General features: G+C 35.9%; 1 protein-coding gene and 1 pseudogene across 1 annotated transcript in view; both read left to right on the top strand.

The window, feature by feature from the left end:
• The window catches only part of LOC115209299 (tumor necrosis factor ligand superfamily member 10), a 321,447-nt gene that overhangs the window by 19,575 nt on the left and 286,872 nt on the right, over positions 1-15,000 (top strand). The window lies entirely within an intron of this gene.
• On the top strand, positions 1,323-1,441 carry LOC115210083 (annotated as a pseudogene).

Here is a 15,000-nt window from a genome sequence, read left to right on the forward strand (position 1 = left end):
AAAGGCAAAGTCGACCTCAGCGGAATTTGAACCCAGAACGTAAAGACAGACGAAATACCGCTAAGCATTTTGCCCGGCGTGCTAATGTTTCTGCCAGCTCGCCACCCTTTCACACAGTTTCTATCAATCAAATTCACTTACCATGCTTTTTTCCGACTAGGGCTATAGTAGAAGACACTTGCCCAAGGTGCCATGCAGTGGAATTGAACCTGAAACAATGTGGTTATGAGTGAACCTTTTAGTCATGCAGCTCTTCCTGTACCTAATAGATTCATGCAATTTAATTTATTTTGTCTTTTGTGTTGTAGAGTTCCAATAGCATTTTCTATGAAATGAGCTATAACAAAACAAAAGAAAAAGAAAAAAGACATAAAATAAATTTTAAAAAGTGGATAAAGTTTTAGTGTAAATAAACATATAGGTGTAGGAGTGGCTGTATGCTAAGTAGCTTGCTTACCAACCACATAGTTCTGGGTTCAGTCCCACTGCATGGCACCTTGAGCAAGTGTCTTCTGCTATAGCCTCGGGCCGACCAAAGCCTTGTGAGTGGATTTGGTAGACGGAAACTGAAAGAAGCCCCTCGTATATATGTATGTATATATATATATATATATATATATATATATATATATATATATATATATATATATATATAATAATATAAAAATAACAGGAACCAAGAGGTGGAACGAAACGACGAATCGGAACGAACCTGACGCGGGGCGCTGTCATATATATATATATATATGTGTATGTGTGTATGTATATATGTATGTATGTGTTTGTCCCCCCACCATCATCACTTGACAACCAATGCTGGTGTGTTTACGTCCCCGTAACTTAGCAGTTCGGCAAAAGAGACCAATAGAACAAGTGCTAGGCTTACAAAGAATAAGCCCTGGGGTTGATTTGCAAGACTAAAGGTGGTGCTCCAGCATAGCCACAGTCAAATGACTGAAACAAGTAAAAGAGTAAATAACTGAACAAACACAGTTTTCCCTATTCCTAGTGGCCTTCTCTGTACTTTTTCAATGTTTCATTAAACTATTTAATCTTTTAGCATTCATTTTATTCTGTCAAATTTAAAGCCTATTTATTCACATTGTTTTGAATCAATCAATCTCATAACTTCGAAATTTCACTGAACTGATTATTTATTTTTAAGATGATACTGTAGGGTGGGTGTGAAAGGCTGGATCAGGCCAGTTTTAACATAAAACAAGAAGACCCTTGTGTTAATTCTTTACCATATAAGTTGTCATGTTTCTGTTGAAATCGGCTGCCTTTGCTTCAGTTAGTTTTGAAAATAATGAAGAATTTAAGAAAATGGCCAAATCACGTTGAAAGCACCGGTTCTCGTCTGATCACCGAGGTTAAGCAACGTCGAACCTAGTCAGTACTTAGATGGGTGACCGCTTGGGAAACCTAGGTGCTGTAAGCATAGCACATTTCAGCGGTGGTGCCCCAGCATGGCCGCGGCCTTCGGGCTAAAACATTTTTAAGGATTTAAGGATTGTAAAAAAGGTTTTTGGAACATAAATTAACAATGCAAAGTTTTTATTTCGATAATAATTGCAAACAGGAAGTTTGTATCATAGATACAATCTCTGATGGGTTGATATCAATAGGGTTAATGGTTACATTTAATCTTTTTGTTACCATGTTTCTGTTGAAATACACTGAATTTGTTTTAATTAACTATGAAAATAAGCAAGTATTTGGTAAAATATATTTTTAATCATTAAACTAGTGTTTGGAACTTTGCTGTTATTAACCCTTTCGTTATCAACCTGGCTGAAACCAGCTCTGAGTATGAATGTCTTGTTTTCATAAGTTTTGAATTAAAATCTTCCACCAAACCTTAGTCACATTTTATGTGCCTAACACTGGCTTAATGATAACTAAGTTATTTTACTAAATTCCTGGTTATATTTAAAACTAACTGAAAGAAACACAGAGCATCTCGAAATAAATAGAGTAATGAAAGGGTTAAGTTAGTGCTTGGAACATAAACTAATGTGAAATTTTGGTGTAAGGTCTTTAATTTAATTTAGATCATTTTAAAACAAGATTGTATCACAGAGCCAGGAGCAGTTTCAGATGGTTTAGTATCAAGACGGTTAAGTTAGCCAAGCCCTGAATTATTGCTGACTAAAACCTATTTAAGATTACATGAGGTTAACAAGAGCCTTGGGTCAAAAAACTATCAAATATTAAAACCTTCAACTACAATCTATATTTTTCTAAGAAAATTACAGTGTTTTAGTTTATTAGGAAAAATGATAAAAGAATTTCTTGGAAATAGTTGTTATATATATTTTCATTTTCTGTACCTTATTCGATTTTGTCTACTGTTACATTATTAAACAAGTTTATAAAACAGCCTGGAGTTATATTGTTTACCTTCAGAAATTTCAATGTTATTCATGTTATAAAATATACATTGAGGATTTTCTTTTTTTAATATTAACACTTTACTGTACTCTTTCTTTACTCTTTTACTTGTTTCAGTCATTTGACTGCGGCCATGCTGGAGCACCGCCTTTTTTTAGTCGAGCAAATCAACCCCGGGACTTATTCTTTGTAAGCCCAGTACTTATTCTATCGGCCTCATTTGCCGAACCGCTAATTTACGGGGACATAAACACACCAGCATCGGTTGTCAAGCAATGCTAGGGGAACAAACACAGATACACAAACACACACACATACATATACAGATATACGACAGGCTTCTTTCAGTTTCCGTCTACCAAATCCACTCACAAGGCATTGGTCGGCCCGGGGCTATAGCAGAAGACACTTGCCCAAGATGCCACGCAGTGGGACTGAACCCGAAACCATGTGGTTGGTTAGCAAGCTACTTACCACACAGCCGCTCCTGCGCCTGTAGTTGGTTTTGATGAGTAAGTTTGTAACATTAAAGCTAGGTTGGTGTTGTGTAGGTTGGCAATGAAAGGATTAAGTGTCTGTATTCCTTGTGACAAAGGTATTTGGTTACTTATTTGTCTCTTCAACATGACACACCAACTTTTTTTTCTATATAAACTGGATTAATCTGGTCTTGTTATCCCTCCTTCCCAGCTGAGGTTAGCCTGAAAAGGCTCCAGGCACTTCCTCTCTTTAGAGTTAATCCTTTTATGCTTTTATTCTTTTAATCATTGTACTGTGGCCATGCTGGGGCACTGCTTTAATGGGATTATTTAATCAAATTGGCTTCAACACTTATTGTAAGTTTCCTTTATTGGTCATTCTGTGCCTGACCCCTAGCTATCAGGAATGCATACAAACCACTACCAGTTGGCAAATGATGAAAGACAATCATATCCACACACACACACACATACATACATACATACATACATACATACATACATACATATATACATACATACATACATACATACATACATACGGCAAGCTTCCAGTAAATTCCTCACACCTTGACAACCTGTCCAACCCATGCCAGCATGGAAAGTGAACATAAAAATAATAATGTTACTAATATGGCAGTGCCCCAGCATGGCCACAGCTCGTGAGCTGAAACTAGATAAAAAAAAATAATAAATAAAATAAAATATGTATATATATATATATATATATATATATATAAAACAAGATGGCATGGACAGGCTTTAATCACAAATCACAATAATTGTTACTGTGCATTGGTAACAACCTGATAGTTGCTGAGGTTTCCATATCACACTTTTAAAGCTTGTTTATTCCATCTTCTTGTTTGATAAATTTTTATAAAAATTCCGCATATACTAACAGATTCCCATATTTATACCTGGTAACAGGAGTAATCCTTCTCTATGATGGCATATGGTTGCCAATAGCTGTATAGGAGTTTTGAAATGCACACTATAAGGTTATTTACCCAAATGATATATATATATATATATATATATATATTCAATTTGTGACTGCGTGTGTATCGTTGGTGATTTTATTTCTCTGTCTTCCCTTCCTTGGACCTTTCCTTTTTCTATGTTTCTGATGAAGAGCTCTGCTCGAAACATTAAATCCTTCTTCTTTTTTTCTTTTCCTGAGCGTCCAATAACACTATACTTGTTCCACGTCCTCGCGTTGTTGTGTTTTCTCTTTGTTCATGTTTGGATTAACTATATATATATATAGGAGGCGCAATGGCCCAGTGGTTAGGACAGTGGACTCGTGGTCATAGGATCGCGGTTTCGATTCCCAGACCGAGCGTTGTGAGTGTTTATTAAGCGAAAACATCTAAAAGCTCCACGAGGCTCCGGCAGGGGTGGTGATCCCTGCTGTACTCTTTCACCATACTTTCTCTCACTCTTTCTTCTGTTGGCCTGCTCGCTTAGCCAGCGGAGTGGCGTCATTTGAAGGCTAAAACAATGCGAACGCATTGTGACCAACGATGTGTAACAACATCTGATGGTCTGGTCGGTCACGTGATATATATATATATATATATATATACACACACACACAAATACACAGAGAAATTTTTGAATTTAGACTCAAATTAAATAAGAACTTCATTAAACAAAATACAGGCAATAAAGCTGAGGTGATCATTTATTTTATCTGCATTGTCCTTGTTTGGTACAGGAGTTGATCTAAAACTGTACTGAAGCTAAAACCATTACATCATGAATTGAGTCAGTTTAACAAAATAAGATGAGGCTAAAACTGCTTCAGTCACTTTCCATTTATTTGTTAAAGTATCAATATTTTCGTCACGTTTTTTTTTTTGATTTTTTTTTTCAACTTGATTATTATCACAGTTCTACAACAATTCCACTCAGAAACCCATTAAAGGTTCTAAATATTAAATGTGCTTGTAATCCTGATTATCTCTAGCACTTTTTATATATGCTCTGGATAATCCACACTTTCGTTGATGACAGTACGGGTGAACCTTTTTTTTAAAACCTGACATGTTGAATTCTAAATTTAAAAAAAAAAACAATCCTATCACTGATGCATCCCTCTCCCTCTCTTTCTCTGTCTATCTATCTGTCTGTTTGTCTGTCTATCTGTCTGTCTCATGTTCATTAGTTTGCTCATTCACACAATGTTTGCTTTCCTGTGCTGGAATGGGTCAGATGGGGGAGGAATTATTTGAGGAAGGATTTTATGGCTGGATGCTCTTCCTGTCATCAACACTTACTTTTTTCTTCAATTAAATTTTTTTTTTTTATCCCAGAGGTTTTCAAAAGTGCGATGCAACTAGTCAGCATTTTGCTCAAATGATGACAAGTAAAGAATATCAACAGTCATTGTACATGCACACACCCACCCACCCACACACAAAATGAGGTTTCTGCTGTTTCCTCCTATCAAATTTACTCTCAAAGCATTTGTTGGCTTCATCCCGGGGCTATAGTAGAAGGCACAGTGGGACTGAACCTGAAACAACATTGGCTTCTTTCAGTTTCTGTCTACCTGAAACCATACGATAAAGAAAGCAAACTTTTTAATCACACAGCCATGCTTGTGCCTATCAAAAGGAAAAAAAAACGATAGAAATGTGGTGCAGCGATGTTATAATCTATCTCAATGCATTCTAGCACAATGCATCTGTCAAAGTGCATCTGTCAAGAGACCATATGACAATGAAATGTGAACAAAGAAAAAAATGCTTGCTTGCATAGACTGGAAAAAGAATGAGATTTATGTGGTCTGCTAGGCATAGGAAATTTTTTTTATCAAGTGTGTTACTAACATGAACCTGTCATGGAGATAGAACCAGAGTGGTTCTGTGATTTACAGAGGATGACTACTCACCCTCTTGATCATGTGTCTGTAATTTAGTATTACAGCAATCACAATGTATTCTTGAGCGGTAAATAAATTCTATTCTTGCAGAAATGGTAGAATCAGTGGAGTGAAGGACTAAAAACCTTGCAGTATTTCATTTTGTTCTTTTACTTTCTGAGCAAGTTCAAATTACTTCATTGCACCCAAAATCTGATGGTCCTACTTGAAATTGCTATATGGAAAGATATAGGTTTAGCGATGCAAATAGGTAAAGTAGAACTCAAAACATGAGTTTATATACTGGTAAGTGTCAAGGTATGAAACTCTTGGACCTTGAGTTACTCTGTTGCTTCTGCTAAATATTAATAAAAACTATATATATAGTGGAGCACGAAGAGCACCATCCGAGCCTGATCATTTCCAGAGCAGCTAACTGGCTTCCGTGCCAGTGACACATAAAAAGCACTATTCGAGCATGATTGTTACCAGTGTCGTCCTACTGGCATTTGTTCCGGTGGCACATGAAAAAGCATTCAAGCAAGGTAGTTGCCGGTGGCATGTAAAAAACACTATTTGAGCGTGGCCATTGCCAGTACCGCCTGACTGGCCCTCATGCCAGTGGCGTGTAAAAGCACCCACTACACTCTCGGAGTGGTCGGCGTTACGGAGGGCAACCAGCTATAGAAACTTTGCCAGATCAGATTGGAGCCTGGTACAGCCATCTGGTTTACCAGTCCTCAGTCAAATCGTCCAACCCATGCTAGCATGGAAAGCAGACATTAAACGATGATGATGGTATATATATATATATATGTGTGTGTGTGTGTGTGTGTGTATAAAATAGTAGTCACTTGTTTAAAAAAAAGCAAAACTAAAAAAATCCTACATTTTCTAAAACTGATTCAAGTTGTGTTCGGATAGTAAAATGGTTGTAAAAAAAGAAAAAGCAACTGAATGAAATAACAAGCTGTTATTTGTTTGTACAAATAACAGTTAACTTGTTATTTGTACAAACCTTGTGAAAGTGAGAAATGTTTGTAGAGTAGAGTTGAACATATGTAAATTGAACATAGTAAATTGAGAAACTTCAATTATCTAAGATTATTCAAGCAATTAATAGACAATCTCCCCCACCTCTCTCTCTCTCCTTCTCTCTCTCTCTCCTTCTCTCTCTCTCTCCTTCTCTCTCTCTCTCCTTCTCTCTCTCTCCTTCTCTCTCTCTCTCAGGGCCACGATGTATTTAGATATATCCATCTCTTTTTTAAGATGGTAGGGTATGGTTTATGATGTGAGGGAGATATAACTGATACTTTTAGCAAGATAATTGACTGCATAAAGGTTCTATCATTGGTTTACTTGTTTATATATTTTGAAAACATGTATGGATGTAAATAATGATTTTCTGTTTTTTAAACCACTCAGAATAGGTGGGTGGAGCTATGCCCCACAATTCTTAAATTTCTCAGAATCTCTGAAACCAAAGACTTAGCCCAAATGCTAGGGACCCAGAAAATTCTGTTTAAGAGACCTAAGAACTAGGTGGTGGTAAGTGTTAAACTGGGCAATGGTTTGACCCTTGGTTCTCAGCCAGAATTCATATCTATTTTGGGGGTCCACATAAGATTTTGTTGTTAAAGTTTATGTGCAATAAACTGGTTATTCTTCTACAATATATAAAATATTTTAACAAGTTTTTGCATGTTCCTGATAATATTTAAAACATCAAGTGGCTACAAGGGTTCACTTGAGTAAAATAGGAATCAGGGCCTCCAGAGGTAAAAAAATTTAAATGGTTGAGGGCCACTGGTTTAACCCTATAGCATTTGAACCGACCATGACTGGCCCAAATATTCTACTCATTTTATGTTCAAGCCAGCCACATTTGGCCTCTGACACCTAACCTACAACGTCATTCTAAAAATAAATAACCACATAGATCGTTACCAATGTCACCTTACTGGCACCTGTGCTGGTGGCATGTGTAAAAAGATTCGAGCGAGGTCATTGCCAGTACTGCCGGTGGCACGTAAAAAGCACCCATTACACACTCGGAGTGGTTAGTGTTAGGAAGGGCATCCAACTGTAGAAACTCTGCCAAATCAAGATTGGAGCCTGGTTCGCCAGCCCTCAGTCAAAATCTTCCAACCCATGCTAGCGTGGAAAGCGGACGTTAAACGATGATGATAATGATGATGATGATGATGATGATTGAAATCTCAAAGCTACAAGATAATGCAGGATTAAGTCAAAATGATGTAAACAAATAAGCATTGCATTTGATAGAGGAATCTGAATGCTAAAGAGTTTGGACAGTGGTCTTCAATTGAGGTCCATAAGACTCCAGTGGGCCCAAATAAGATTTTTGGGCCCCACACAAGCAAAATAGTAAATTAGGAATCAACAGTAGTATATTAAGGGTCCCTGACAAAATGTTACTTTATATGTATTTGTGGCAAGAATCTGCTAGATTTCTTTCTTGAACATTTTACATGGTTCAAGTTATACAGGTTAATGTGTGGCTAACAAAACTGGAATTTTGAAAGAAGTATCTAAAAGCTTAGTTTTTAAATATTGAATGGCTATGGGTTGAACAAATATTTAATTGTATCTTGTTTAACTCTGTAACAATTCTGCCAATCCACAACCTTGGAATAGTAATTTATTTTATCAATCGTAAAAGCATGAAAGGCAAAGTTGACTTCAGTGGAATTTGAACTCATAGCACAGAGAGCCAGAACAAATACTACAAGGTATCTTGTCCTACACTTGAGTGGCTCTTGTTAATTCACTGCCTTGTTATATACAACATCAACAAAAAACAAAAAAGTGAATTTGTAGTCTTTAGACACTCCTAGATTTGTCCTCAGAAAATTTAATTTAATTTGTGTAATTAATTAGATATAGAGTTTAAAAACAACAACAACAAGATCAATAACAGCAGCAACAACAGTCTTATAATTAATTGATATCAAACTATTATAGAAACTTAGTAAAGTTTAGAATAAAAGTGAGTGTTGCATGCAGTATATGTATTTGTGTGTGTGTGTGTGTGAAAAAGGAGAAAAAGAGAAGGTGAGATTAGAGAGAGGGGTAAATGGAATAATGTTAAAAATGTTTTTGCATTTTTGTGCTTATTTTGGCCTCTTGGCTATGACCATGCTACAGGAATGCTGTTGTTATTGTGGTAATAATAGTAAATAAGATCTCACAACTGTTTGTGACATCTGTTCTGATTTGTCTAGATAGGAGAACAAAGAGAAAACTAATGAGAAAATCACACCAATGTAAATGTTGCCAACATTCATAACACAGTGTGAGTTGTGACTATTTCCTTCTTAACAAGAGCAGTAGATCATTTAATGATCATGAAAGAATTCCTGCTGGTTTTGGCCATCTTTTTGATAAGTCTTTCCTACTCATTAAACAGTTTACTGAGCATTCTCACACCCCATCCAGCCATTAACCATCCAATCTCTAAATGTTATCTAGAATAGCCCTACCCCCACCCTCATACCACTGGTGGTGGGACATTTGTTTTCTGTATTTTTTTATTTATTTCCTTTAGTCTTTATTTATTTGTTTTGGACAAATTGTTGTTCTGAGAAAGTCGATAAGTCACGGACTTAACTCATTTGTTACCATATTTTTATCGAAATACTCTAACTTTGTTTCAATTAACTTTTTAAAAAAAGAATTGTGTAAAATATCTTTGTTATGAAACAAGTATTTATTTAGAACATGAATGAACATGAAATTTTTATGGAAGTCTTTAATTTAGATCACTTTAAAACAGGCAGTTTATATCATAGAGACAACAGGGATAGTTTTGGGTGGGCTGGCATCAGAAGGGTTAAATAAAGTTTGAAATAGTCACTACAAAGTGGAACACTGAGCAACACCTACATTCAATATCATCATCATCATCAGTATTATATATGTGTTTTTCTAAGCTGACATTGGTTGGTCTGGTTGTAGTATCTTACCACACTCCGTGGTCCTTCACGTCACCCACTGTTGTCCACTGTCCTGACCCTTACCCTATTGGGGTCCTTTGTTCTCATCTCATATTGCAGTTCTTTATCTTGCCTTGTGTTGTGGCCCTTTGTATCCACTCCCTCACCTGTTGCCATCCTTAGTGTCATTACCAATTGTGGTCCTTCACCTCACCAACTATCCATAGGTTTTCATCTTGGCTTACCCGTTATCCTCCTCCACCAGCTTAGTCTTTCATATCACTTACATGCCACAGCAACATATACAAACCAGGTACTGTGGTGGTCATCATCATCATCATTTAATGTCCACTTTCCATGCTAGCATGGGTTGGACAAATGACTGAGGGCTGGCAAACCAGATGGCTGCACCAGGCTCCAATCTTGATCTGGCAGAGTTTCTACAGCTGGATGCCCTTCCTAACACCAACCACTCCAAGAGTGTAGTGGGTGCTTTTACGTGCCACCAGTATGGAGCCAGTCAGGCGGTATTGGCAACGACCTCGCTCGAATCTTTTACACATGTCACTGGCACAGGTGCCAGTAAGGCAATGCTGGTAATGATCACGCTTGAATGGTGTCTTTTAAGTACCACTGGCACTGAAGCTGGTTAGCCGCTCTGTCAATGTGGTGTTTATGTTATTATTATTGGTATGGGTTTTACAGATGGAAGCCCTTGTATTGGCGCCCAGCATTTTAGACTGGTTTCTATTGTTTTAGCTTAGAGGTCACATATCTCTATAATGTAAAGCTGGGTTTAGAACCATGACATTCACGGCAGCAAGTCTACTGTTTTTAAATGTGCCTCTGTTCTGTTGGTAAGTAAATATAGGGGGTTTGATAGAGACAGATCTAAAGTGATAATGTCTTGATGGATCTACATGCTGATGGTTGTGGGTGGAGAGGTGTTTAACCATCAAAGTGGTTTAACTAGATGCATTAAAAGTTTGGTTTAGGAGGTGGCTTATGCCACTCAACAAAATAACTGCTTATTTGCTGATCTACAAATAACCAATTAATTAAACTCTATAATCTATATCTTCCCAAGGCTATAGATATTGATTGATTGGTTATTGGTAGTTTTCCTGCTATTGGGAAAATATTACTCCAGGCAGTCAAAGGTGACGTGCTGGCAGAATTGTTAGCATGTCAGACAAAAAGCTTAGCTGCATTTCTTCCAACTTTTTACATTCTGAGTTCAAATCTTACTGAGGTGAACTTTGCCGTTCATTTTTGTAGGGGTTTGATAAAATAAAGTATGTCAAGTACTGCAGTTGATGTAATCAACCAGCCCCTCTCCTCAAATTGCTGGGCTCTTACTAAAATTAGAATTATTTCAGGCAGTCATTTAAGAATTTTTTTAAAATGCTGTCTCCCAATATCAAAACATTAGAAGAACTGGCTTGTTTGATGCTATTAATAGAACAGTTGGATGCAAACTTATCTTAACCCAGAAAAACAACAGATGTAAACATAGACGCCTTACTTAGCTTACAGAGTGTAATTAAATCAACCCTTTTGATACCAACCCATATGAGACCACCCCTGGTCCTATGACACAAATTTTCTGTGTTAATGTGTTTTAAATTAAATCCTTCTGTCAAAATTCCATGTTAATTTTGTTCCAAAGCCCAGCTTAATAATGACAGTTATTTTGATATATCTTTATTATTTTTTAAATTAATTAAAACACAAGCAGTGTTTTTCAACAGAAATACAGTAGCAAAAGTGCAACCAACGTAAAACAACAGTGTTTTAGGTGAGAGTACTGGTTGGAGAGATACCATGCAGTTCTAAGTCATTTATAGTTTTGTAGGAGGAAATATGCTGAAACTTGTAGCAGTACTCAACCTTGCTTAGTTTTTTTAATACCTAATCATGTAAATTGAAGGTGCATGGCTTAGTGGTTAGAATGTTGGGCTTCCAGTCATGAGGTTGTGAGTTCAATTCCCAGACGGAGTTGTGTGTTATGTTTTTGAGCAATATACTTTATTTCATGTTGCTCCTGTTCACTCAGCTGTAGAAATTAGTTGCAATGTCGCTGGTGCCAAGCTATTTCAGCCTTTGTCTTTCCTTTGGATAATCTCAGTGGTATGGAGAGGAAAGACTGGTATGCATGGGTGACTGTTGGTCTCCCACAAAAAACCTTTCCCAGACTTGTGCCTGGAAGAAGAACTTTCTAGGTGCACCCACATGATCATTCGTGACTGAAGGGGGTCTTTAATCATGTGAATTTACAGTTTCAAATAAATTGTTTTAAGGTCATGTTGATAATTTTTAGTAGGTCATGGAATGGTGGTGTACTCAGAACTATTGCATCCAAGCAATTTTGAAACTGGTTCTAGTCAAACTTTATAAAAATGACCAAAATTAGAAAGAAAAACAAAGAACAATATATATATATATATATATATATATATATATAATATATATATATTCTGGCTAAAAGTAACATACCCTGTGAAGTTTTCTTTGTAAAGATGTCTCTCTTTCTAAAATTTCAGCTACTTTGGGGAAAAACTGGGGTGCATGACTTGGAATGGACATTTGTAGCTCTGGTACCCAACCTTTCCTGGGTTTATAAAAAGTATTTAAAAAATGTGTTGTCTTTGACCCTTAACATGCAACGATGTATTCCAGTGTAAACTTTCAGTTACCTGGCTGGAAGATTGTAGCCTTGAGCATAGAACATATATACACACATGCATATATATGCACATACAAATGTACACACACACACACATATATATATATATATATATATATATACACTTACATTTATACAAATAATAATAGGTGTACTTGGTTTAGTGAGTAAATGCCTAAGTGACAGCCTGGAAAAGTTTGGGTTTTCATTAAAAACATCGGCCAGTTACTGTGCATATAATAAATACAATCTATAAGTGGAACAGTTAAAATATGCAAGACTTTCCTCAAATTTAAAATCTGACATTGCTTTTATTATCTAAATTTCAATTATAGTGATTTGTATCTTTATTAGAAACCAGCTCCTTTCTTACAGGAATGATTCAAATAATTAAAACTCTCTCTCTCTCTTCCATACACTAAGATGTGTCCCAAAGATAAAATATCGATGCTTTCATGTTACTGAAAATATCTTCACAATGGGGGGAATATCTTTATAAAATTAAAGGACTATAATGAGTTTTTGAAGAACTTATTAGATCTCTCAGTGCTTCTGTGAAACATGGTTATTTATAAATCTCAAGATTGCGTTAGATATAGATATTTTTAAAATCTTAGCAAGGGACTGATAAGAAACGTGCAAAGAGAAGCCATGATGAGTCAGATTAAGTTGACATGTTCCTGTAAATAACCTGCGGAAATTTCCTAAAGGATTTTAAAGACTATTTCATAATCTTGGGATAAAATCAGAAAACTGTTCTGTCAGGAATTATTTAATAATATTCTGTTGGATATGCAAATTTCACTTTTAAAATTTTGATTAAAGGTTGGGGCTTTTTTTTTGTGTTTCTATTTTTAATTTTCTTTGATTTGAAATGTTCTCTTTCAATAAAACTGAAATATTTTCATAAAACTGAACTTAGTAATGAGGGGGGAAAGCTGAAAAGAAAATTCAAACCCAAATTTTAATTCAATTAAGAAAAAAAAGAAAAACGATTTTTTATTATTAATTTTGAGTTTTATTTTTATTTATTTATTTAAAAGAAAAAAATTAAATTGGAATTTTAGTTTAAATGAAAACCCAGGCTGGATTTATATTGGGTTTGAAGAGCAAAATGGAAAAATAAAAAAAAAAACCCATCATGACAAACATTTGAATTAATATTCCTGTGTTATGAAAAAGGATTGCATGCAAGAGTTAAGCGAGGGTATGAGGATCAAAGATACAGTAATGTCAAATGTAATTGACGAGATCTGAAATAGTTTTGGTCACATATTGATGTCTGCTATATTGCTGTGTGCAAAATTGCCATGAGTTGATAAAAGATACACAGAGCATGACAAACTGGAAAGGGAGTAGAAATAGTGACATAGATATTCATAATCATATATATTTCCTTATTGTCCACAAGGGGCTAAACATAGAGGGGACAAACAAAGACAGACAAACGGATAAAGTCAATTACATCGACCCCAGTGAATAACTGGTACTTAATTTATCGACCCCGAAAGGATGAAAGGCAAAGTCGACCTCGGCGGAATTTGAACTCGGAACGTAATGGCAGACGAAATACGGCTACGCATTTCGCCCGGTGTGCTAACGATTCTGCCAGCTCATTATATGATTATGGTACTGCCACTGCACACAATCAACTTACAACTAAAACTATTACATCACTGTGTTGACCAGACCATCAGATGTTGTTTGACACCACTGGTCACAATGTGCTTCCAATCATGTCTTCATTGTGCCAGTCTTTTCCATCCTGACCCAAATTACTTAATTAAATCAATATAAATAAATAAATGCACCCTTTATAAAGCCTTTAAGGCTCATGGGCCCGGTACCTCAGTTTTTATGGCATATGTGTTCCCCAGCTGGACAGGACGCCAGTCCATCGCAGCGTTACTCATTTTTGCCAGCTGAGTGGACTGGAGCAAGGTGGAATGAAGTGTTTTGCTCAAGAACACAATGCGTCACCCGGTCCAGGAATCGAAACCACAATCTTACGAACATGATGCTGATACCTTAACCACTAAGCTACATGCCTCCACTAATTAAATCAATACCATTACATATTTAGTATAAATACAATATTCACTCACCATATCGTGGTTCAACTAACGTGACCTCAGTACATCACAGATTTTCCTGGCTAATTTATGTAAATTTATGTTGTGGACGCCTCAGTATATGATGGATTTCTGCAGCTGATAGGATTAATATTTGTTTAAATTTTAATTATTTCTGTGGTAAAATAAGCATTTTTACGCCTAAAAATTAATAAATTAAATTACAGTACAGTACTGCACTGTATAACACATTAATTAAAATATATTAAAAGAAAATATATAGTGTACCGTAGATGTATGGAAAACAAAACTCAGAAGGTGAATGTGTGGTGTTTTGCATTTATTATAAATATATACAAATTATTAAAAAAAAACATATATATATATACAATACAGTACTGCTTCTACTTTGCAGATTTTCACCTATCACTGGGGGTTTTGGAACATAACACCTGCAATAGTCGAGGGATTACTGTACTATGTGTCAGAATCTTTGGTGATTTCTTATGCTGGCCACAAACATGGCTAAAACTGAGTCTTTTCT

The sequence above is a fragment of the Octopus sinensis genome, linkage group LG3 (assembly GCF_006345805.1).
Source record: "Octopus sinensis linkage group LG3, ASM634580v1, whole genome shotgun sequence".
In the NCBI taxonomy this organism is placed as follows: Eukaryota; Metazoa; Mollusca; class Cephalopoda; order Octopoda; family Octopodidae; genus Octopus; species Octopus sinensis.